We start from the raw sequence: 26,535 nt of genomic DNA on the forward strand, positions 1-26,535 counted from the left end.
CTCCCTATCCTCTGTTGTCTGAATCTATGGACTAGCCTCCTCCCTCCTGCCATGCATGGTCTGAAGTGCTGCCACTGCCCTCCATTTAGCATGATGTACCAGTCCACTCCTCCTGCCCTCCATTGCCCAATTCTATGGCCCATCATTGGCCTTCTGCTTAGCCTCTGTGCTTAGCTTGCTGCCCCTATTCTCCTTCCCCCTGCCCTCCGATGTCTTTGTGCATGCCCCTGCTCCATCCTTTTTGCCCACCATGTTCCATGGACCTGCCACTCCTATCTACTCTGAGTGTTCTGTTGAGCTGCCACTCCCCTCCCACCTGCCTAGCATTGTCAGATGACTGTAACCTGTCCCTGCCACCTCCACCCTGCCTGTCCACATGCCATGCCCCTATCCCCTTCCTCCTGTCCTCCATGGTCCATTTTACTGCCACACCCTTCTGCCCTCCCTGGTCTGTTGTACTGCAACTGCTCCTCCTGTCTGCCCCGCGCGGTCTGTTGTGAGGCCCCTTCCCCTGAACTCTATTGTCTGTGCCCAGGTCCTGACCCTCCCTTCTATCCTCCTTGGTCCTTTGTGCATGCCCCTGCACCCTCCTTCTTGCCCATCATAGCCATTGTGCTGCCACCAACCCTCCCGCTTGCCATGCATGGTCTTCTGTGCTGCCATGGCCCCTCCCACCTTCCCTTTGTGGTCAGCTAGCTGCCCCTGATCCCCTCCCACCTTCCCCCCATGGTCTGTGTGCATGCCATCATAGTCTCATTGTTGCTCTCCATGGTGTGTCTTGTTTCTAGTGCCCATCCTGCCTGACCTCCATGGTCATCTTGCTGCTCCTGCCCTGCCCCCTTGCCCCCAGCCCTCTGTTTCCATGTGCAGACCCCCTATTCCCTCCCTCCTGGCTTGTCTGTTTCATTGTAATGCCCCTGATCTGTCCCTCCTGCCCTTTATGGTCTGTTATGCTGCAGCTTTCTCTCCTGTCTGTCCATTATGGTCAGCTAGCTACCATTGCCACTTTCCCCTCTGTTCTCTGTTGTCCATGTGCATGGTCCTGTCCCCGCCCTATTGCTTTCTATGGATTGTTGTGCTGCACTCCCATCCCGCATGCGGTGTGGTGTATTGTGCTGCTGCAAACCCTGATGCCTGCCCTGTAGGGTCAGTTTGGTGCACCTCTCCATGTCCCTCCTGTCCTCTGTTATCCGAGTCCATGTCCCTACTCCAATTCCTCCTGCCTACCATGATCCAATGTACCATACTTGCGAACATTTTGAACTTGGTAAGAGGGAGATTTTGAAAAAAAACTGGGGTATTGATTTTCCCCTTTGAGTTACATTGAAAAAGAGGAGATTGTAGATAGACAGATCAAATAAAGCCCATTTGAGCTTAAAAACATTGGACGTTTCCTGGGTGAAACGGGTCTGTTGGCATGTATGGTTGTACTACCACTGCCTCTTCCTTCTGCCCACAATGGTCTAATATATTGCCACAGCCTCTCTTGCCAGTCCTGTATTGTTGGTTTGTTGCCCCTGCCCCCCTTTGCACTGCCCTCCATAGTCTGTTGTGCTGCCACTGCCCTTCCTGCCTGTACAGTGTGGTCAAATTGTTGCATCTGCACTCTCCTACCTGCCTTCAATTTTCAGAGTCCGTGCCCCTGGCTTCTGCCTCTCAACAGTATCCCAATGAACAACTGGATTGCTAACATTCTATATTTATTACAAAAGTACGGAATGCCTGACGTCATCTTGATGTAATCAAAACTGTAATACCTAGAGTATTTCCTTTCGAAATTACATATATGAGAGGGTCTTATTTGCATCCAAATTATGGTTAGTGCTCTAAAAAACTAAAATGAGGACATCTTTTCTGAGTTTTCAAATAGCGACAAAGAACTTTTAAATCATTTGTAATCTTTATGTTTTTTATCCAGTTGACCACTTGATTAAATGTTGCCCCTAGGGTAGAGGATGTGGTGTTACTTCCAGAGCTGCAAATTTTGCAACTGGGGAACCAGGTTGGAGTTTCTGCTTCAGCTCAACATTCTGTGATTCTGGTCAAATCACTTAATCTCCCCAAGTCTACAACCAAAATTAATTTGATCTTGTGTGATGTAACCAATGCTCATGTAAAGCACTCCAATACCTGACAAGTCTGCACTATATAAAACAGCAAATACACAAAAAATAAGTGTTTTGCACACTTCTGTCATTGGGCTACATGTGGGCTGCATCTGGGTGATATTTGTGCTGCATTTGGGCTCTTTTGTCTCTGGTGGCCATCTTGGGAGATTTATTTGTTATGAAGTTTCCTAATTTCCTAATTTACTGCAGTCTCCTCAGTAGGAAATGCTTTCAGTTTTTTACTTTGATTCCATCAAAAAGGTATTCAGATATGTCACACATTTGCCATAAATTCTGAATGTTAGCACTCTAGTTGCTCATTAGATCACGGTAGTAAAGCTACTGCTCACCACGGAAGTCTGCTGCTGGTATTAAAAGTGCATGTTTCAGTCTGCATATCAGAATTTTTTAATGAAATAGAAGAGGATTTGAGAAGTCACTCAAAATGTGCCCTAATTTTTCTTTCTTCAGCACTAATCATAATTTCTATGGCAAAATGAACCCCCTCATTGTGTTCCTTTTTAAATTAAATGTTTTAAGTGTTACCAGTTTATTCCAATCATGATGGCTTCAGGTGTGCCATACTTTTGTCATAAGTAAGACAGTAAGCGCTCTAGTTGTTTGTTAGAACACTCTGGGACATTCTGTCATTGGGCTATACTTGGGCTACATCTGGGTGATATTTGGTCTACATTTGGGCTCTTTTGTCTCTGGTGGCCATCTTGGGAGATTTATTTGTTATGATGTTTCCTAATTTCCTCATTTACTACAGTGTCCTCAGTAGGAAATACTTTCAGTTTTTTATTTTGATTCCATCAAGAAGGCATTCAGATGTGTCACACATTTGCCATAAATTCAGAATGTTAGCACTCTAGTTGCTTATTAGATCACTGTAGTAAAGCTACTGCTCACCAGGGAAGTCTGCTGCTGGTATTGAAAGTGCATGTTTCAGTCTGCATGTCAGAATTTTTTAATGAAATAGAAGAGGATTTGAGAAGTCACTCAAAACGTGCCCTAATTTTCATTTCTGCAGCACTAATCATACTTTCTATGGCAAAATGAACCCCCTCATTTTGTTCCTTTGTAAATTAAATGTTTTAAGTGTTACCACTTTATTCCAATCAAGATAGCTTCAGGTGTGCCATACTTTTGTCATAAGTAAGACTTTTAGCGCTCTAGTTGTTCGTTAGAACACTCTGGGACATTCTGTCATTGGGCTATACTTGGGCTACATCTGGGTGATATTTGGGCTACATTTGGGCTCTTTTGTCTCTGGTGGCCATTTAGGGAGACTTATTTGTCATGATGTTTCCTAATTTCCTCATTTACTACAGTCTCCTCAGTAGGAAATACTTTCAGTTTTCTACTTTGATTCCATCAAGAAGGCATTCAGATGAGTCACACATTTGCCATAAATTCAGAATGTTAGCACTCTAGTTGCTTGTTAGATCACTGTAGTAAAGCTACTGCTCACCAGGGAAGTCTGCTGCTGGTATTGAAAGTGCATGTTTCAGTCTGCATGTCAGAATTTTTTAATGAAATAGAAGAGGATTTGAGAAGTCACTCAAAGTGTGCCCTAATTTTTATTTCTGCAGCACTAATCATACTTTCTATGGCAAAATGAACCTCCTCATTTTGTTCCTTTTTAAATTAAATGTTTTAAGAGTAACCACTTTATTCCAACCTAGATGGCTTCAGGTGTGTCATACGTTTGTCATAAGTAAGACAGTAAGCGCTCTAGTTGTTCTTAAGAACACTCTTGGACATTCTATCATTGGGCTATACTTGGGCTACATCTTGGTGATATTTGGGCTATATTTGGGCTCTTTTGTCTCTGGTGGCCATCTTGGGAGATTTATTTGTTATGAAGTTTCCTAATTACCTCATTTACTGCAGTCTCCTCAGTGGGAATACTTTCAGTTTTTTATTTTGGTTCCATCAAGAAGGCATTCAGATGTGTCACACATTGGCCATAAATTCTGAATGTTAGCACTCTAGTTGCTCATTAGATCACTGTAGTAAAACTACTGCTCACCAGGGAAGTCTGCTGCTGGTATTCAAAGTGCATGTTTCAGTCTGCATGTCCGAATTTTTTTATGAAATAGAAGAGTATTTGAGAAGTCAAAATGTGCCCTAATTTTTCTTTCTGCAGAACTAATCATAATTACTATGGCAAAATGAACCCCCTCTTTTTGTTCCTTTGTAAATTAAATGTTTTAAGTGTTACCACTTTATTCCAATCAAGATGGCTTCAGGTGTGCCATACTTTTATCATAAGTAAGACTGTTAGTGCTCTAGTTGTTTGTTAGAACACTCTGGGACATTCTGTCATTGGGCTATACTTGGGCTACATCTGGGTCATATTTGGGCTCTTTTGTCTCTGGTGGCCATCTTGGGAGATTTATTTGTTATGATGTTTCCTAATTTCCTCATTTACTACAGTCTCCTCAGTAGGAAATACTTTCAGTTTTCTACTTTGATTCCATCAAGAAGGCATTCAGATGAGTCACACATTTGCCATAAATTCAGAATGTTAGCACTCTAGTTGCTTGTTAGATCACTGTAGTAAAGCTACTGCTCACCAGGGAAGTCTGCTGCTGGTATTGAAAGTGCATGTTTCAGTCTGCATGTCAGAATATTTTCATGAAATAGAAGAGGATTTGAGAAGTCACTCAAAATATGCCCTAATTTTTATTTCTGCAGCACTAATCATACTTTCTATGGCAAAATGAACCTCCTCATTTTGTTCCTTTTTAAATTAAATGTTTTAAGAGCTACCACTTTATTCCAACCTAGATGGCTTCAGGTGTGTCATACGTTTGTCATAAGTAAGACAGTAAGCGCTCTAGTTGTTCTTAAGAACACTCTTGGACATTCTATCATTGGGCTATACTTGGGCTACATCTTGGTGATATTTGGGCTACATTTGGGCTCTTTTGTCTCTGTTGGCCATCTTGGGAGATTTATTTGTTATGAAGTTTCCTAATTTCCTGATTTACTGCAGTCTCCTCAGTGGGAATACTTTCAGTTTTTTATTTTGGTTCCATCAAGAAGGCATTCAGATGTGTCACACATTTGCCATAAATTCTGAATGTTAGCACTCTAGTTGCTCATTAGATCACTGTAGTAAAACTACTGCTCACCAGGGAAGTCTGCTGCTGGTATTCAAAGTGCATGTTTCAGTCTGCTTGTCAGAATGTTTTTATGAAATAGAAGAGGATTTGAGAAGTCAAAATGTGCCCTAATTTTTCTTTCTGCAGAACTAATCATAATTTCTATGGCAAAATGAACCCCCTCTTTTTGTTCCTTTGTAAATTAAATGTTTTAAGTGTTACCACTTTATTCCAATCAAGATGGCTTCAGGTGTGCCATACTTTTATCATAAGTAAGACTGTTAGTGCTCTAGTTGTTTGTTAGAACACTCTGGGACATTCTGTCATTGGGCTATACTTGGGCTACATCTGGGTGATATTTGGGCTACATTTGGGCTCTTTTGTCTCTGGTGGCCCTTTTCGGAGACTTATTTGTTATGATGTTTCTTAATTTCCTCATTTTCTACAGTCTCCTCAGTAGGAAATACTTTCAGTTTTTTACTTTGATTCCATCAAGAAGGCATTCAGATGTGTCTCACATTTGCCATAAATTCAGAATGTTAGCACTCTAGCTTCTTATTAGGTCACTGTAGCAAAGCTACTACTCACCAGGGAAGTCTGCTGCTGGTATTGAAAGTGCATGTTTCAGTCTGCATGTCAGAATCTTTTAATGAAATAGAAGAGGTTTTGAGAAGTCATTCAAAATGTGCCCTAATTTTTATTTCTGCAGCACTAACCAAATCATACTTTCTATGGCAAAATGAACCCCCTCATTTTGTTCCTTTTTAAATTAAATGTTTTAAGAGTTACCACTTTATTCCTACCAAGATGGCTTCAGGTGTGTCATACGTTTGTCATAAGTAGGACTGTTAGTGCTCTAGTTGTTCTTTAGAACACTCTGGGAAGCTGCAGTAGAACACAAAGGAATCAACTGACAGTCTCTGCCCTTGTTGGATGTACATGTTTTACTGAGAATGTCAGACTTCATTCTCACATGACTGAGAAAGATAATGTGAATTTACAGAAAATATGCTCTCAGTTTAGCTTATAGATCACCTTCCAAACCTCTGTGGGAAAAGCATGAGAAAATAGTTTTCTCTCAAACATGATTCATGATATCACAGCAGAAGGCTTTTTCACACTGTAAAATCACCTTAGAACACACCACAATTCCTAAAATGAGTATGGTACCATCAACAAATGAATTATAATGTAACTAAAGTCTTAAAACCTTCTATTAACTGCAATGCTTTTTAATGAGGTGCTATCATGTATGTTGGTCCCAAGATGGCTGCCAACACTTCTTGGATGAAGTGCTGACAGCCAATCAGATCTCACGATGAGATGTGTGGTTAGGCTCCGCCCAGATATATATGTGATTTTACTTTAGATTTTCTCAGGAACTACTCAACAGATTGACACCATATATGCAAAAGGCCCATGCCTGACCTGAGGACTACCTCTTTGTCAACTTTCAAGTAATTCTGTTCAGGCGTTCGGGCTGTACCTTCGACTAAAGGTCCTATGGGAAAATGCATGGGGAAAACGCGTTTTGGGACCCCCCTTTTTTCTCCGCCCCCGCTTGACGAATCACCGCGAGACTTTCAGGGTAGGAGCTGAGCGGAGCGCCCCATTAGTTTAGACAATTTCACGAAGATAAGTCAACCGGCGCCAAAGTTATTCAAAATAGAATTTTCACATCTCCTATGGGAACTCGGTCCTAACTATAACTATCTCCTGGCGACCGCCAGTAGATGATATACATACACACACATATATATATATATATATATATATATATATATATATATATTCACTGAAAAAACCATAGGTTTCAGGGGCGTTATAGTTAGCTGGACTTTTCACTCGTACAAAACCATTGAAATTCCCCCGTTATAGTTAGTTCAGCTAACTGTAACTTGCGCGCCCGCAATGCACTGCTGATGACGTCACATATTACATCACTCATGACATGGTCAGTGACATCACTCATGACATCACTGATGACATCTCAAATGACATCACTGATGACATCATCCAGTGAATGTGTGTTTTTCTGAAAATTACATATGTTTTATCTATGTATATCTCAAGGTCGATGGAAGAATAAATGGGTATATAAGTGTCTAAATGGATGATTTGTTTTTGAAAAATTGATTGTATAACTGACTGAGTACGTGTATCTTAGTGAATACATGGCTTAGTGAGTAATGTTTAAATATGTAAAAATCTGTATCAGTCTCTCACTTTGTGTATAAGTGGCTGCATGGGTTGGTGAGTAGCTACATGAGTGTCTATATAGGTTATTAGTTGGTTTTTTGAGTATCAGTATGAGTGTCTGAGTTACTGTATGGTTTGGAGGGGGTATTACGTAGTGCATAGGTGCATGAAAGAGTGACTCACTGTTTGTATGTGTTGAAGACAGCATGTGTGCAGGACTGTATGGGTGTATGAGTGTGTGCATGGGTGTGTTAGTGAGTGAATGACTGTCTCAATAGTGTCTTTATGAGTAACTACATATGTTTTAAACTAGTATATGTGACTATTGGTGTATATAAGTGAGTATATGTGAGAGTGAGAAATTGAAAGAGTTCCTGGATGAATAAGTATGTGTTTCTATAAGTGGTTGTTTAAAAGACTAAGTATGTGTAAGTTTCTGTAGAAGTAAGTGTGGTGGTGTGTGTATAACTGGATGTTTGATTCTTTAATAGCATGAGTGACTATGTGTGTGAGTAACTCTATGGATGAGTGGCGTTGTTTAACAGGTTGTATAGGTGTATGAGTACATATGATGAGTGAGTATATGTAGGAGTGACTGTATAGGATTGTTGGTGAATGAGTGGATGTGTATGTGGATCTTAGAATTACTGAATAGGTTGTTGTAACTGATATTGGTATGTCCATTGTTTTGAAAATTTTAGTTTCTATTTTTGAATGTGTCTATCAAAGGTTATATTAGGGGGAGCGGAGGTCTGCCACTCTATCACAAGGATGATATCATCAGTGATGTCATTTGAGATGTCATCAGTGATGTCATGAGTGATGTAACTGACCATGTCATGAGTGATGTAATATGTGATGTCATCAGCAGTGCATTGCGGGCGCGCGAGTTATAGTTAGCTGAACTAACTATAACGGGGGAATTTCAATGGTTTTGTACGAGTGAAAAGTCCAGCTAACTATAACGCCCCTAAAACCTATGGTTTTTTCAGTGAATTTCTAAGGTTTTTTAAATGCTAATTCCTAACTATAACGTGCCTGAAACCTATGGTTTTTTCAGTGAATTTCAAATGTTTTTAAATGCTAATTTCTAACTATGCGTACAGAGATAGGACATGTGAAGAAAGAAGAAAAAACGCACAGAAAGAAAAAAAAGAAATGCAGAAAGAAGCAACAGAAGTCCTCAAAGACGAAGGAAAGTGCAGGAAGAAGGATAACGTGCAGAAAGAACAAACAGAAGAGCAGAAAGAAGCCTTGTTGCAAAATCATCCTGTCCCCTCAATTTTTTCAAACGGATACTGGTGGTAACTGAGTCTGACTAACCAGTCCTAGAGCCAGTGCTATGTTAAAAGACACTCAGAATACAGTGAAAACACCAACATACACTAGGGAACACTATGCGTTGGGGTCCCCCTGTGATCAGCATGACCTCCTCTGTAAGCCCCTAGTATATAATAGGGCAGGGGATTAAAACTACCTCTTAAAATGCGCCACAGGGCGTGTTTGCACACGTCACCTCAGGCCCCGTCCCCTCACTTCCCCACTGTGTAAACACGCCCTGTGGCCGTTTTAAGTTGGGAGATTAAGTCCCCTTGAATCCTGAGGGTCCCTAGGGTCCAACTAGACCACTAGGTACCTCCAGTAAGCGCCACAGAGCTGCGTTGCAGAGAGATGTAAAAAGGGGCACGGCCTAGACCACCTCTCTGCAACACAGCGCAGTGGCGCTTACTGGAAGCACCTGGTGGGCTAGTTGGGCCCCAAGGTCCCTCAGGATTGAAGGGGAATTATTTCCCCAACTTAAAACGCGCCACAGGACTTGTTTGCACACGTTAACTCAGGCCCCGTCCCCTCCCTTCACCACTGTGTAAACACGCCCTGTGGCCGTTTTTAGTTGGGAGATTAAGTTCATTTGAATCCTGAGGGTCCCTAGGGTACAACTAGCCCACTAGGTACCTCCAGAAAGCGCCACAGAGCTGCGTTGCAGAGAGGCGTAAAAAGTGGCACGGCCTAGACCACCTCTCTGCAACGCAGCGCAGTGGCGCTTACTGGAAGCACCTGGTGGGCTAGTTTGCCCCCAGGGTCCCTCAGGATTGAAAGGGAATTATTTCCCCAACTTAAAACGCGCCACAGGGCGTGTTTGCACATGTTACCTCAGACCCCATCTCCTCCCTTCACTACTGTGTTAACGCGCCCTGTGACTGTTCTAAATTGAGAGATTAAGTCCCCTTGAATCCTAAGGGTCCCAAGGGTCAAACTAGCCCACTAGGTACCATCAGTAAGCGCCACAGAGCTGCGTTGCATAGAGGTGTAAAAAGGGGCGTGGCCTCAGAACACCTGTCTGCAACGCAGCTCCCTGGCGCATACTGGAGATACCTGTTGGGCTAGTTGGCCCTCAGGGACCCTCAGTATTGAAGGGGAATTAATTCCCCAACTTACAACTGGCCAGGGGGTGCGTTTGCAGAGTGCTGCAAGGAGGGGGCGTGGCCTCCGGCACGATGCCGGTCTTTTATTTATTTTATTTTTTAAGAAGGAGGGCTGTGTGTCCCCCCCTTCTTTTTCTAATTTACTGGCCCTGGGGACCCCATCCCCTAGGGCCTGCACCCTAAGTTTTTTTTGTTGAAAAAAATACATTTGGCCCTCCCAAGGCCTTAATCGGCCCCGGGGACCCCAACCCCCGGGTCATGGCCTTTTTAAAAAAAAATCTTTAGGAGGGGGCTGCGTTGCCCCCCTCCTCAGGCCACTTATGGCCCAGGGGACCCCATCCCCCGGGGCCGGCCTTTGTTTTTTATTATTTTTAAAAAATATATATTTATAGAAACACCTAGGACATGCTGGACAAACCGTACGTACCTATCACCATGACGATTTGTGTGATATTCATTAAAAGGCGACTATGCATAGAATGAATCCACATGGAATGTATTTACACCGCTAGTGAAGCTCTTACGTGTCTGACGCCCTACCGTGCCTAATCCCGGCACCCCCGCCGGTGGGTACTCTCCAAGTAGACACCCTTGTCGTTTATTTATACAAATATGGGTAGCTATTGACGGGCACATTTAATATACACGCACACCAAGCCATTCAAAGGGGATTCGACAAAAATTCGACCAAACTATGCAAGAAACCCCCTCACAGTTAATAAAATACACATCCACCGCCGGATGTGTAATACTTTTTATTTTACTCTCTGGAAAGGAGACAAACTTCACTTGAGAGTCACAGCGTGCTCCTGGCTGAGCCCAATGCTGTGTTACACCCACCTGTGCCCGCCGAGTGCCTCACACCTCTGTGTTGTATTCCACCAGCTAGTGCATATGCTATGACACTCTCTAGCCCATGTGCACTGTAACAGCCCCCCCGTGAATATGTCATGCCACACTTGCCTTCGCACGCGTTATATTGCCCCGTCTAACGTGCCTTCCTCGATGCCTATGTTATAATGCACAGCGCTATGCCATACATATTACAATCTGGGATCCATATCTTTGTCACAGTGCATATGCAACGTTACACTCCCCACCACATATTTTATATTACTACTTTAGAGACTAGTTAGGTTACACAACACTGCCCTGTGCATATTACACTCCAAGGCGCATATCGCATAGCACTCGCTAGTGCCTGTGCTATCTCGCGCTTTCCAATGAATCTGTCATTGCGCACAATGTATTGCATATTATATTTCACGCCCGGTTCATCTTATATCACACTTTTTGTGCATAGTTTATACCATATACTATATCTAGTTTTCATTTTCAATCGTGCTCTCAGGACTATGCTCTATATAACACTGCATCCACCTACCCTTTTCACGGGCATTACATTTTGCGATGGGGGTGGAGGGTCAGGGGGTGTTTCTGCCAAATGTGCCCAGAGTCACAGTCACAAATGTCCTCTTCTTCCTGAATAAAAGTGAGATTATGCTGCATACTTGTTCATATTTTAAGGAGTTTGCACAGACACAAATTTTAAAAACAATAACGTTCCTAATACCCACCTTCTCTGAACAGTTAGCTTGCTGCCCCATCCACCTCCTCCCTATCCTCTGTTGTCTGAATCCATGGACTAGCCTCCTCCCTCCTGCCATGCATGGTCTGATGTGCTGCCACTGCCCTCCATTTAGCATGATGTACCAGTCCCCTCCTCCTGCCCTCCATTGCCCAATTATATGGCCCATCATTGACCTCCTGCTTAGCCTCTGTGCTTAGCTTGCTGCCCCTATTCTCCTTCACCCTGCCCTCCGATGTCTTTGTGCATGCCCCTGCTCCATCCTTTTTGCCCACCATGTTCCATGGACCTGCCACTCCTATCTACTCTGAGTGTTCTGTTGAGCTGCCACCCTCCCACCTGCCTAGCATTGTCAGATGACTGTAACCTGTCCCTGTCACCTCCACCATGCCTGTCCACATGCCATGCCCCTATCCCCTTCCTCCTGTCCTCCATGGTCCATTTTACTGCCACACCCTTCTGCCCTCCCTGGTCTGTTGTGCTGCAACTGCTCCTCCTGCCTGCCCCGTGCGGTCTGTTGTGAGGTCCCTTCCCCTGAACTCTCTTGTCTGTGCCCAGGTCCTGACCCTCCCTTCTATCCTCCATGGTCCTTTGTGCATGCCCCTGCACCCTCCTTCTTGCCCATCATAGCCATTGTGCTGCCACTAACCCTCCCGCTTGCCATGCATGGTCTTCTGTGCTGCCATGGCCCCTCCCACCTTCCCTGTGTGGTCAGCTAGCTGCCCCTGATCCCCTCCCACCTTCCCTCCATGGTCTGTGTGTATGCCATCATAGTCTCATTGTTGCTCTCCATGGTGTGTCTTGTTTCTAGTGCCCATCCTGCCTGACCTCCATGGTCATCTTGCTGCTCCTGTCCTGCCCCCTTGCCCCCAGCTCTCTGTTTCCATGTGCAGTCCCCTATTCCCTCCCTCCTGGTTTGTCTGTTCCATTGTAATGCCGCTGATCCATCCCTCCTGCCCTTTATGGTCTGTTATGCTGCAGCTTTCTCTCCTGTCTGTCCATTATGGTCAGCTAGCTACCATTGCCTCTTTCCCCTCTGTTCTCTGTTGTCCATGTGCATGGTCCTGTCCCCTCCCTATTGCTTTCTATGGATTGTTGTGCTGTACTCCCGTCCCGCATGTGCTGTGTGGTGTATTGTGCTGCTGCAAACCCTGATGCCTGCCCTGTAGGGTCAGTTTGGTGCACCTCTCCATGTCACTCCTGTCCTCTGTTATCCGAGTCCATGTCCCTACCCCAATTCCTCCTGCCTACCATGATCCAATGTACCATACTTGCGAACATTTTGAACTTGGTAAGAGGGAGATTTTGAAAAAAAACTGGGGTATTGATATTCCCCTTTGAGTTACATTGAAAAAGAGGAGATTGATACAATATACATTAACCCCTTCAGCGCGGCGCGGATTTCCGCGCCGCGCTGAAGATTCCGTGCGCGGGCGGGGCCATGACGGAGCGGTTCCGTCATGCGCACAGCGCAACCGACGCACGTGACGGAACCGCTCCGTCACAAGCGTCGAACAGGTTAATATTGTTAATATCTGCCTCCCCGGCTACAGGAGGGAGTTCCACGCCTCCATGTAGCACCTGAGGGCCGTGTTGCTGCCCCTCCCCCTCTCGAGGTCAGCGATGGCGGCCGTGAGCCGTTTGCCGTGTTGTGCTGTGGCTGTGGTTGTGTGGCCTCGACCTTCATTTCTGCTTGCCTTTGGTCCTTGAAGCCGGAGTCTTTTCTGGATGCTAAGCGAGGGAAACTCGTAACTATTCACGGTGATGCATCGAGGGAGGTGCGGCTGACAGCTGACAAAGCGGTGAGATGGTGAGAGGGCGCAGGTTTGAACTCTTTAGTTCGAGCGTTGTTTTTCGGCGTTCTGCGTGTTCGGCGCACCGAGGGAGGCGCAGCTGACAGCTGTTCTCTGCTAAGCAGATTTGACTCTTTCAGTGATTTTGCCTCGGACTCTACCTGTAAATAATTCGTTTTGAGGTGGCTGTGGCAGGCACTAAATAAGTGTGCAAGGGCAGAAGCTATTGGGGAAAACGTACTGGGAGTGATAATAACAGAGTAGCTCTGGCTCCTGCTTCCGCCAAAATCTTTTGCATAGAGTGAGTAAGCCTCTGTTTATCTGCTCATAGGTGCTTATAGCTGTTTATAGCTCCTTCTCCGAGAGAGACTTATAAGGGGGAGAAAAAAAAAATCGCCTCTTTGGGCTGATAAAAAGGAAGAAAAAAAAACTCGGTGATAAGTTCGTGGTGTGAATCCTTTGAGGCTCTGAGCAAGTTTTTGCAGTGTGCATCATGGGGAAGTTATTAAACGCTCGTATCAAAGCCAAACAACGTCGACAGCAGGCAAAAGAGGCAGCGGTTAAGTTAACGGATGGAGTCATCCCCAAGGAAGATGACTCAGTACTTTCATCAGAGAGTTCAGAGGCAGAGGATGCATCGACAGAAAATTTAGTTCAACCAAGTATGGGGGATAAAATCAATGCTTTATATTCTGAAGATCATGCTAAAACTCCCGAACCCCCTCAACCTCCTCTATTGCATCCACCATCCAAACAATTTCCTCTGTTTGTAAAAAAAACACCTCCTCTCTCACCCAGCCAAGCGCCCGCTCTAAAATCTTTAAATCTGGAATTTGGTCAGATTCAGCATGTTGACACAAATGGTCTGAGCCTGGCTGTTAATACCCCTATAAGTTCTGCTCTACCTGCTGCTTCTACATCTGATTTAAAAAAAAAAAAAAAGACAACAACTGACCCTGATGACGTAAGAAAATAAAGAGGCAAGGAGCACAATTATCCAACCCTCTGTAGTCTCTGACAAGGGATGTGATGGGGTGTTGGTTGATCCCTCCGGCCCTTTGTTAGAGATGGATACAGAGACTGAGGGGGAAATGAGGATGTCTGTGAAGGATATGCTGAATCTAATTTTGGATGAAGTAAGAGAAATGAAGAGGTTGCAAAACGTTGAACTTACTGCGATTCACCAGAGACTGGATAAAATGGATAAAATCGAGGCATTGGTCTCCACCTTTCCAGCTCGTTTAGTGGAGGCAGAGGAAAGGATCTCTTCTTTAGAGGACCAAATGGCTGAGGTGAAGCAAGAATCCAAAGATGTCTCTAAAATAACAAAGGCTTTGGAGATTAAACTGGACGATTTGGAGAATTACAACAGAAGGTCCAATCTACGTTTAGTGGGAGTTCCTGAAGGAATTGAGGGATCAGACTTGCATGGGTGACTACGTTTCTGCAACAGATGGTGATTCCGGAACATAAAGATGATCTCACTATCACCAAAGCTCATCGAGTTCCCGCTCACCCTTTTCCGAATTCTACTCTCCCGCGCACCATTTTGTTAAATTTTGCAGATATCAGAGTTAAGGAGAAAATTTTATCTAGGGCAATCCAACAAAGGCAGTTTCCTGTGAACGCTATGGTGAAATGCCGCATCTTTTCGGATATGTCTGCAGCAGCGGCACGATGTAGGAGAGAGTTTGTTAAAATTTTACATTTGTTTAAAGCCCATGGGGCCCAAGCAATGATTGCTCAACAATCGAAACTCGGAGTATTGATCAAGGGGAAGTTCTACATGTTATCGGATGTGGAGGAAGCACAGGCGCTGCTTCATGGAATCCAAAATGGCTAGTTTGAACCTTAGACTGAGCATTTGAACACTTTTTGCGATATAAGTTTGACTTATAAATGCTTTAGGGGGGGGGGGGCATGGCCCTGGGGTTGAAGGGGTGTCATTCCAAGACACCTCAATGTTAAGGGAAAGGTTCCTGTGGCGAGCGTGGGAAGAGGGAGGTAGAGTTAGGAGGGTGCCACAAGTTGTAGATGGGGGTGGGGTGGGTAAAAAAGTTAAAATTGAAGTTCTTGTCAAATGTTTTGTTTTTTCTGTTTTTCCTTTTTTTTTTTCAACGGCTGGAGACAATGCGGCCCTTGGGGTTGATTTGTGGTGAATATAGATCAGGGTATAGACTGCATAAAGTGAGACTTGATAAAAGAGAGAATAGTATGTTTTTTGATCCTAAGTAAAAGCTTTAATGACGACTAAAATAAGTTTGGAAATTATCTCTTTTAATGTGAATGGTCTCAATAATAAAAAGAAAATGCGGGCAATAGAGACTTGGATTTTGACTGAAAATCCTGCAGTTATATTTTTGCAAGAAACTCATATTCCTATCTCAAAAGCCGATAATTTTTCTATGTTTAAAGGGTGGGCCTTTTACCGTGGCTTTTCCTTTTTCTCTGAGTCACAGAGAGGAGTCGCACTTTTTTTTAATAGGAGATTGGAGGCAGAGATGATTCAAACTGATGCGGATAGGCAGGGTCGGTGGTGTTGGGCCACATGTAAATTAAAGAATGGACCATCGAACATTATCTTTGTAAACTTTTATGCCCCTCTGAATGATAATCCTGTAATTTATGATGAAATGTTTCAGTCCCTACTTATGGTTGGCGGGGATATTGTGATCGGAGGGGACTTCAATATTCTTATGAAACCGAGTTTAGATTCTATCGTCCCTGGGAAAAAGCAGTTGAAACCTAAATCATATGAGACAATTATGAATAACGTAAGGATTTTTGATCTTGTTGACCCTTGGCGCTCACTAAACCCTTATAAAAGGGAATATACTTGTTGGTCGGGAAGATATAAGTCATTCTCTCGTATTGATTTTCTTCTAGTCTCTTCAAAACTTAAAACTCGATACCATTGGATGCTACACAATGGCTTTTCCGACCATGCGATGTTAGTGGCGGAGTTTGTGCTGGATGAAAGCACAAATATCCAGAAACGATGGGTCTTCAATAAATCCTACCTGTCAGATGAAATATGGGTTACCTCTCTTAAAAATGAGATTAGGGAGTATATTGGACGAAATATGGGGACAGCCCCTATTTATGTTGTATGGGACTCACTGAAAGCATTTATTCGGGGGTAGTTATAGGAAGGGATGCAAAGGAATCAGCTATCTATAGGGATACAAAGAATCAATTACAGCAAAAAGTACAGGTTTTAGTAGATCAAATGTATCACAAGCCCTCTCTTGAAATACGGAATCAATTAAACGCTGCAAAACGGGAGCTGAATGCACACTACTTCACAAGAAGTGAGGAAATCTTTTGTAGACAAGCTCAAAAAATTTATGAACATAGCAATTTTACGGGTAAATTGCTGGCGTGGCAGGTTAAAGAACGAACTGCAACTAACTCAATTCGATCTCTTAAATCTCCAATTAGTGGCATGGATACTTCAGATGCAGGAGAAGTCGGGGCAATTATGCTGTCCCACTATGAGAATGTCTATACTTCACACCATATTACGGATCAGCTGAGATTAGCTGACTTTCTAAATAAATATCGTCTCCCTACCCTTCCTCATTTGGACCAAGAAGAAATGGCGTCTTCATTTTCGAGTGATGAATTAGAGCTGGTAATCAAAAGTCTTCCATGCGGCAAGGCTTGTGGCCCAGATGGACTTCCTGCCGAGTTTTTTGTTACGTTTTATAGTGCTCTCTCTGACCTTCTTCTTTTATTAGCCAACTCTATGTTGGAGGGTGGCTCAATCCCAGCATCCTTCCATGATGGAACAGTGGTCAGTTTTTTGAAAAAAGGAAATGATGCCAAAGACCCAAATTCTTATAGGCCCATAACATTATTGAATTCGGATTATAAAATTATTACAAAATTGCTTTCAATTCATTTTAATTTTGCCTCTTCGCAATTGATTCATGCAGATCAAAATGGTTTTATTTCAGGTCGCCAACTTATTACTAACACACATTATCTTATTGAGGCACTAGATTATTTTGAAACACGGAAAGTCCCGGCCTTAGTCCTCCTTTTTGATGCAGAAAAGGCCTTTGATTTGGTGGTTTGGGATACACTTTTTTTTATTTTACATAGATTTGGTATTCCCCCTCAAATTATTACCTTAATTTAAAATTTATATCAGGGGGCAAAAGCCCATATCCTTGTTAATTCATCTATGGTGGGCTCGATTTTGGTGCAAAGAGGGACGAGGCAAAGCTGTCCACTGTCCCCCGTCCTTTTTGCTTTTTTTATTGAGCCTTTAGCAGCTGCAATTAGAAAAAGTAAGGATATTCTTCCGCCTATCCCCTGCATGGACAAGATAAAATTATATGCAGATGATATAATGCTGCTGTTGAAGCCTGAGAAGCATTCACAAATTCAGGTTTTTTCTGTTTTTGCAGAATTCGAAGCTCTGGGGGGGTATCGAATTAACAAAAAGAAAACTGAGATTTTAATTTGCGGTGAGATCAATTATGAACTACACCCAGATATTCAGAACTGCATTAATAATAGACCTAAAAGGTATCTGGGTGTTTATTTTTCGTCCTCAGTCCGTGATTTATATATTTTGAACTTTGAACCCTTGATTCAAAAGGTCCGTGATATGTTTTCACGATGGAAAAATGCATTGCCTCTATCCATTTTGGGCCGGGTAGCATTAATTAAAATGTCAGTACTTCCCTTATTCAATTTTTTGTTCTCCACTATTTCTTGTGTTCTTCCTGGCTCCTTCTTCTCAAAAGTCGAGTCCTTATTTTCAGCCTTTGTTTGGGCAAAAAAGACTCCTCGAATCGCTATTAATACTCTATATATAGATAAGGAACAAGGAGGCCTCGGTTTGCCAAATTTGAAAGACTATTATTATGCATACTTCGCACATTATCTCTCAAGATTTAAACATTCAATTCCTACAGAGACACTGTTTATAAATTTTTTCTTTGACTTAATTTGTAAAGAGACTAAAATTCCCTCTCCATTATCGATATTTAAATCTCCTAAATTAGTTAGATATAAGGTTTTAAGATGGTTTCTTAAAAAACGCGATCTTATGCTGGAAAGGTACTCTCTTTCCTCCCTGAATTTAATAACGCCACTGAGTGATGCAGTTTCTAGATTCGGGATCAACTTGGGGTCAGAAACTATACATAACTGGGCTAGATCTGGGTTTATAACTTTATCGAACTTCGTGAAAGATGGTATATGGCTGACTCCTAATGAGATTGCTATCTCAACTTGTGGAAATATTCTTCTTATGGGTTCATATGTCTTACTGTATAAATCCCTGGTTCAACTCGATGTAGCGCAGATTAGCCAACCCTCACAATTAATAAATGATCTTTTCTGGTCCCCAACTTTTAAAAATTCCGGAAAGTGGAGAAGAAGCTTAGTGCAAAATAGGGAGGAGGATGTAAATCTCAAAGCAATTAAAAAATGGCAGAAACAGGAAAATATTAAATTAACTGATAATTGCTGGAAAACTCTAAATACATTTAATTTCACGGTTTTGAGAGGGGCCGACTGGAGACTAATGCTTTTCTTTAGTAAGTGGTTCTTATATTATACTCCTGCAACTATGGCCAAAATGTATAGCACTACGTCGCCCTTTTGTTTTAGATGTTCTCAAACGGACCTGGCTAACTGGTCCCACATAATGGCCTTTTGTCCTAAAATTAGGACATTTTGGAAAGGATTGTTCTCTTTGTTTTCTCTTCATTTACATTTTTCGATTACCAGTTATGAAAATTTAATTATATTTGGATTTGATCCAGAGCTTAATCTGGTTGATTCTTTAGCGAAACTTTTGTATATATTAGTAGCAGTAGCCAGATCGCTGATTCTTAAGTACTGGAAGTCAGAAATAGTTCCAACTGTAGATGAATGTTATCAAAAAATTAAGAGAGTTAGGAAAAGCAAATTGATATTTGCTCAAAGGATTGGGGCAATGCATAAATTCACCAAAATTTGGGAATCTTATTTTGAATCAAAATTGGATGTCTCTTGACAGAACTTTAATTCGTTGAGTTGTTTGTATGCCTTCGGGTGATATCTCTGCTTATGTACTCTTTATTTATTTTCGATATACTGTATTAATTGTCTTGAATGGATTGTCAAGAACTCAATAAATAGAAATAAAAAATAAAAATAAAAAAAAAGAGGAGATTGTAGATAGACAGATCAAATAAAGCCCATTTGAGCTTAAAAATATTGGACGTTTCCTGGCTGAAACGGGTCTGTTGGCATGTATGGTTGTACTACCACTGCCTCTTCCTTTTGCCCACAATGGTCTATTATATTGCCACAGCCTCTCTTGCCAGTCCTGTATTGTTGGTTTGTTGCTCCTGCCCCCCTTTCCACTGCCCTCCATAGTCCGTTGTGCTGCCACTGCCCTTCCTGCCTGCCCAGTGTGGTCAAATTGTTGCCTCTGCACTCTCCTACCTGCCTTCAATTTTCAGAGTCCGTGCCCCTGGCCTCTGTCTCTCAACAGTATCCCAATGAACAACTAGATTGCTAACATTCTATATTTATTACAAAAGTGTGGAACGCCTGACGTCATCTTGATGTAATCAAAACTGTAATACCTAGAGTATTTCCTTTAGAAATTACATATATGAGAGGGTCTTATTTGTATCAAAATTATGGTTAGTGCTCTAAAAAACTAAAATGAGGACATATTTTCTGAGTTTTCAAATAGCGACAAAGAACTTATCCAGTTGACCACTTGATTAAATGTTGCACCTAGGGGAGAGGATGTGGTGTTACTTCCAGAGCTGCAGACTTTGCAACTGGGGAACCAGGTTGGAGTTTCTGCTTCAGCTCAACATTCTGTGATTCTGGTCAAATCACTTAATCTCCCCATGTCTACAACCAAAATTAATTTGATCTTGTGTGATGTAACCAATGCTCATGTAAAGCACTCCAATACCTGACAAGTCTGCACTATATAAAACTGCAAATACACAAAAAATAAGTATTTTGCACACTTCTGTCATTGAGCTACATGTGGGCTACATCTGGGTGATATTTGGGCTGCATTTGGGCTCTTTTGTCTCTGGTGGCCATCTTGGGAGATTTATTTATTATGAAGTTTCCTAATTTCCTCATTTACTGCAGTCTCCTGGGAATACTTTCAGTTTTTTATTTTGGTTCCATCAAGAAGGCATTCAGATGTGTCACACATTTGCCATACATTCTGAATGTTAGCACTCTAGTTGCTCATTAGATCACTGTAGTAAAACTACTGCTCACCAGGGAAGTCTGCTGCTGGTATTCAAAGTGCATGTTTCAGTCTGCATGTCAGAATTTGTTTATGAAATAGAAGAGGATTTGAGAAGTCAAAATGTGCCCTAATTTTTCTTTCTGCAGAACTAATCATAATTTCTATGGCAAAATGAAACCCCTCATTTTGTTCCTTTGTAAATTAAATGCTTTAAGTGTTACCACTTTATTCCAATCAAGATGGCTTCAGGTGTGCCATACTTTTGTCATAAGTAAGACTGTTAGCGCTCTAGTTGTTCGTTAGAACACTCTGGAACATTCTGTCATTGGGCTATACTTGGGCTACATCTGGGTGATATTTGGGCTACATTTGGGCTCTTTTGTCTCTGGTGGCCATCTTGGGAGATTTATTTGTTATGAAGTTTCCTAATTTCCTCATTTACTGCAGTCTCCTGGGAATACTTTCAGTTTTTTATTTTGGTTCCATCAAGAAGGCATTCAGATGTGTCACACATTTGCCATACATTCTGAATGTTAGCACTCTAGTTGCTCATTAGATCACTGTAGTAAAACTACTGCTCACCAGGGAAGTCTGCTGCTGGTATTCAAAGTGCATGTTTCAGTCTGCATGTCAGAATTTGTTTATGAAATAGAAGAGGATTTGAGAAGTCAAAATGTGCCCTAATTTTTCTTTCTGCAGAACTAATCATAATTTCTATGGCAAAATGAAACCCCTCATTTTGTTCCTTTGTAAATTAAATGCTTTAAGTGTTACCACTTTATTCCAATCAAGATGGCTTCAGGTGTGCCATACTTTTGTCATAAGTAAGACTGTTAGCGCTCTAGTTGTTCGTTAGAACACTCTGGGACATTCTGTCATTGGGCTATACTTGGGCTACATCTGGGTGATATTTGGGCTACATTTGGGCTCTTTTGTCTCTGGTGGCCATCTTGGGAGATTTATTTGTTATGAAGTTTCCTAATTTCCTCATTTACTGCAGTCTCCTCAGTAGGAAATACTTTCAGTTTTTTACTTTGGTTCCATCAAGAAGGCATTCAGATGTGTCACACATTTGCCATAAATTCTGAATGTTAGCACTCTAGTTGCTCATTAGATCACTGTAGTAAAGCTACTTCTCACCAGGGAAGTCTGCTGCTGGTATTCAAAGTGCATGTTTCAGTCTGCATGTCAGAATATTTTTATGAAATAGAAGTAGATTTGAGAGTCAAAATGTGCCCTAATTTTTCTTTCTGCAGCACTAATCATAATTTCTATGGCAAAATGAACCCCCTCATTTTGTTCCTTTGTAAATTAAATGTTTTAAGTGTTACCACTTTATTCCAATCAAGATGGCTTCAGGTGTGCCATACTTTTGTCATAAGTAAGACTGTTAGCGCTCTAGTTGTTCGTTAGAACACTCTGGGGCATTCTGTCATTGGGCTATACTTGGGCTACATCTGGGTGATATTTGGGCTACATTTGGGCTCTTTCGTCTCTGGTGGCCATTTTGGGAGACTTATTTGTTATGATATTTCCTAATTTCCTCATTTACTGCAGTCTCCTCAGTAGGGAATACTTTCACTTTTTTACTTTGCTTCCATCAAGAAGGCATTCAGATGTGTCACACATTTGCCATAAATTCAGAATGTTAGCACTCTAGTTGCTTATTAGATCACTGTAGTAAAGCTACTGCTCACCAGGGAAGTCTGCTGCTGGTATTCAAAGTGCATGTTTCAGTCTGCATGTCAGAATTTTTTAATGAAATAGAAGAGGATTTGAGAAGTCACTCAAAATGTGCCCTAATTTTTCTTTCTGCAGCATTAATCATACTTTCCATGGCAAAATGAACCCCCTCATTTTGTTCCTTTTTAAATTAAATGTTTTAAGAGTTACCACTTTATTCTAACCAAGAAGGCTTCAGGTGTGCCATATGTTTGTCATAAGTAGGACTGTTAGTGCTCTAGTTGTTCTTTAGAACCCTCTGGGAAGCTGCAGTAGAACACAAAGGAATCAACTGACAGTCTCTGCCCTTGTTGGATGTACATGTTTTACTGAGAATGTCAGACTTCATTCTCACATGACTGAGAAAGATAATGTGAATTTACAGAAAATATGCTCTCAGTTTAGCTTATAGATCACATTCCAAACCTCTGTGGGAAAAGCATGAGAAAATTGTTTTCTCTCAAACATGATTCATGATATCACAGCAGAAGGCTTTTCACATGGTAAAATCGCCTTAGAACACACCACAATTCCTAAAATGAGTATGGTACCATCAACAAATGATTTATAATGTAACTAAAGTCTTAAAACCTTCTATTACCTGCAATGCTCTTTAATGAGGTGCTATCATGTATATTGGTTCCAAGATGGCTGCCAACACTTCTTGGATGAAGTGCTGACAGCCAATCAGATCTGCCCCGGGGACCGCCACCCCCCGGGGCTTCAACAAATTATAGGCGGGGGGCTCATGGCCCCCCCCGCAGCCCCGGGGACCGCCACCCCCTGGGGCTTATACTTTAATGTAGGGGGGCCTCTAAGGCCCCCCGAGCCCCGGGGACTGCCACCCCGTGGCTCAACTTCACTTTGATTTGCAGGGGGGCACACTACACCCCCCCGCAGCCCTGGGGACCCCCACCCCAGGCTTTTTTTTGAAAATATTTGTACCCTGTGTGGGGGGCTCAAGCCCCCCCACATGCCCTGGGGACCGCCACTTCCGTGGGGCACTAAATATTTAAATTGGGTGGTCCGTGATGGACCCCCCAGCCCCGGGGACCACCACCCCCCGGGGCTTTGCAGATGGTGGGAGGGGGCCATGCGGCCCCCCTCCTGGAGCCTTGTGATGGCCCTGGGGACCGCCACCCCCCAGGGCCGGCTCCTGCAGTGTCCCAGGGTGCTCACCCCCGGGACACTGTAGTTTGCTATGGCATGGTGGGAGCCTCGCGGCTCCCACCCTGCCATGGCAAACTGCTTTGCTATTTGGAAGAGAGAGCAGGAAACCTGCTCTCTCTTCCAAATAGCAAAGCAGATTACTTTTCCACATGGGGAGCAGCATGTTAGTTGCTCCCCGTGGGGAAAAGCAATGCCGGCTCCCGCAGGATGCGGGGAGCCGGCTGGGACCGTGGGGGGATTGGGGACCCCCCGACGGTCCCCAACGAAGAGGGCCAGCCCCGGGGGATGGGGTCCCCGGGGCTAGAAATGGCCCGGGAGGGGGGCCATGCGCCCCCCTCCCCAAAATGTGATTTAAAAATAAAAAAAGGCCAGGGATGGGGCAAGGCAACCCCCTCCTAGAAGTAAACTTTTTTATTTTAAAGGGCCATGCCCCGGGGGATGGGGACCCGGGGCCGATTATAGCCTGTGGAGGGGGGCCTTCCAGAATTTTTAATAAAAAAAAAATAGGGGCCAGGCCCTGGGGTCTAGGGTCCCCAGGGCCAAAATATTAGGAAAAGAAGGGGGTACACAGCCCCCCTTCATAAACCAAAAAAAAAAAAAAAAGACCGGGATTGCGCCGGAAGCCACGCCCCCTACCAGCATCACTCTGCAAACGCGCCCCCTGGCGTGTTTGCAGAGGGGGAAAGAATTCACCTTGAATACTGAGGGTCCCTGGGGGCCAACTAGCCCACCAGGTACCTCCAGTATGCGCCAGGGAGCTGCGTTGTAGAGAGGTGTTCTGAGGCCACGCCCCTTTTTACACCTCTCTGCAACACAGCTCTGTGGCACTTACTGAAGGTAGGTAGTGGGCTATTATTCAAGGGGAGTTAATCCCCCAACTTAAAACGCGCCACGGGGCGCGTTTGCACAGTGGTGAAGGGAGGGGGCGGGGCCTGAGTTCACATGTGTGAAACACGGCCTGTGGCGCGGTTTAAGTTGGGGAATCAATTCCTTGTCAATGCTGAGGGTCCTTGGGGGCCAACTATCCCACCAGGTACCTCCAGTAAGTGCCACAGAGCTGCGTTGCAGAGTGTTGTAAAAAGGGGCGTGGCCTCTGAACACCTCTCTGCAACGCAGCCTCTTGGCGCATACTGAAGGTACCTGGTGGGCTACTTGGCCCCCAGGGACCCACAGGATTGAGGAGGAATTAATTCTCTAACTTAAAACGCGCCACAGGGTGTGTTTGCAGACATATCACCTCAGGCCACGCCCCCTTCCTTCACCCCTGTGCAAATGCGCCCTGTGGCGCGTTTTAAGTTGGGGAATTAATTCTCTTTCAATATTGAGGGTCCCTGAGGGCCAAATAGCCCAACAGGTATCTCCAGTATGCGCCAGGGAGCTGCGTTGCAGACAGGTGTTCAGAGGCCGCGCCCCTTTTTACACCTCTCTGCAACTCAGCTCTGTGGCGCTTACTGGAGGTACCTAGTGGGCTAGTTTGACCCTAGAGACCCTTAGGATTGAAGAGGACTTAATCTCTCAACTTGGAATGGTGACAGGGCACGTTTACACAGTGGCGCGTTTTAAGTTGGGAAAAAAATTCAACTTCAAACCTGAGGGACCATGGGGGCCAAGTAGCCCACCAGGTGCTTTCAGGAAGCGCCACTGCGCTGCGTTGCAGAGAGGTGGTGCACGCCATGCCTCTTTTACATCTCTCTGCTATGCAGCTCTGGGGCGCTTACTGGATGTACTACGAATTCCGATTTACTCATCTGTTATCAGGAGAGACCTCAGTGCTGCATCTATGAGCCCAGTACTGATCCTGAAAAGTAATTCTAACCGTACTTACCACTAACTTGAATTTCCTTCCATAGGCTAACATTGTCTGGTTTCACTTGGAAATTCTTCTAAGTGTAGAGTTTAGGAACTTTTAAATATTCACCTAAAATCATCTGAACAACGAATTCCGATTTACTCACCTGTTATCAGGAGAGAACCCAGTGCTGCATCTTTTAGCCCAGCACTGACCCTGAAAAGTAATTCTAACCGTACTTACCAGTAACTTGTATTTCCTTCCATAGGAATCCATTGTCTGGTTTTCACCAGAAAAGTTTCAAAGTGTCTATTTTCGCAAACGAAAAATATTCCTAAAAAATCGCCTGTATGACTTTTACGCATTCTTCAACTGTTTACAGGAGATGCACCAGTGCTGGATCCAGGATCTACCACTGAGTAAGAAAAAGTGACTATAACACTACTTACCTGCTAAGTGAATTTTCTGGCTTAGGATAACATTGGTGATTCTATGTGAAAATTTTTCTAAGTGTCAACTTTAAGAAATACAATAATATTCCTTCAAAATAACTACTGTAACCAAAACGCTTTTACTCAACTGTTTACAGGAGATGTCCAAGGACTGAATCTAGAATCCAGTCCTGTGGTTAGAAAAGTAATCCATAAAGTAACTATTTGCATTTAATTAGAAATTCTTGTGTTTGAAATTGTGTTGCCCATTGCAACAACTGTAACTACTGTACTTAAAAGTCTATTGCCTATTTGCAAAGTATTTAAACTAAAGTAATTCATTCTGAGAAAGTATATTTTGTAATGTAATGTATAATGTAATTATAATGTAATTTAAAAAAGAAAATATCTAAAAATAAATAGTTTAAAAAAATTTAGGAAATCAGTATAAAAAAACCAATATAACAATTAAGACATTTAAAAATTGTCATTTACAAAACCTTTGAAATTCAGTAAAAAAAACATAGGTTTCAGGCCTGATATAGTTAGGAATTAGCATTTAAAAAAACTTTGAAATTCACTGAAAAAACCATAGGTTTCAGGCCTGATATAGTTAGGAATTAGCATTTAAAAAACCTTAGAAATTCACTGAAAAAAACATAGGTTTTAGGGGTGTTATAGTTAGCTGGACATTTCTCTCGTACAAAACCATTGAAGTTCCTCCGATATAGTTAGTTGTACTAACTACATCTCGCGTGCCCGCAATCCACTGCTGATGATGTCACATATTACATCATTCATGACATGGTCAGTGACATCACTGATGACATCTCAAATGACATCACTGATGACATCATCCACGTGACAATCAGATACACCTCATCATACACTAGTATAACCTTTCATCACTCACTGTAAAATACAGAGGTGCCGATCACGATCCGGTAAAAAAATAGCCCGTACGACTC

Source organism: Triturus cristatus, chromosome 4_2, assembly GCF_964204655.1.
Source record: "Triturus cristatus chromosome 4_2, aTriCri1.1, whole genome shotgun sequence".
In the NCBI taxonomy this organism is placed as follows: Eukaryota; Metazoa; Chordata; class Amphibia; order Caudata; family Salamandridae; genus Triturus; species Triturus cristatus.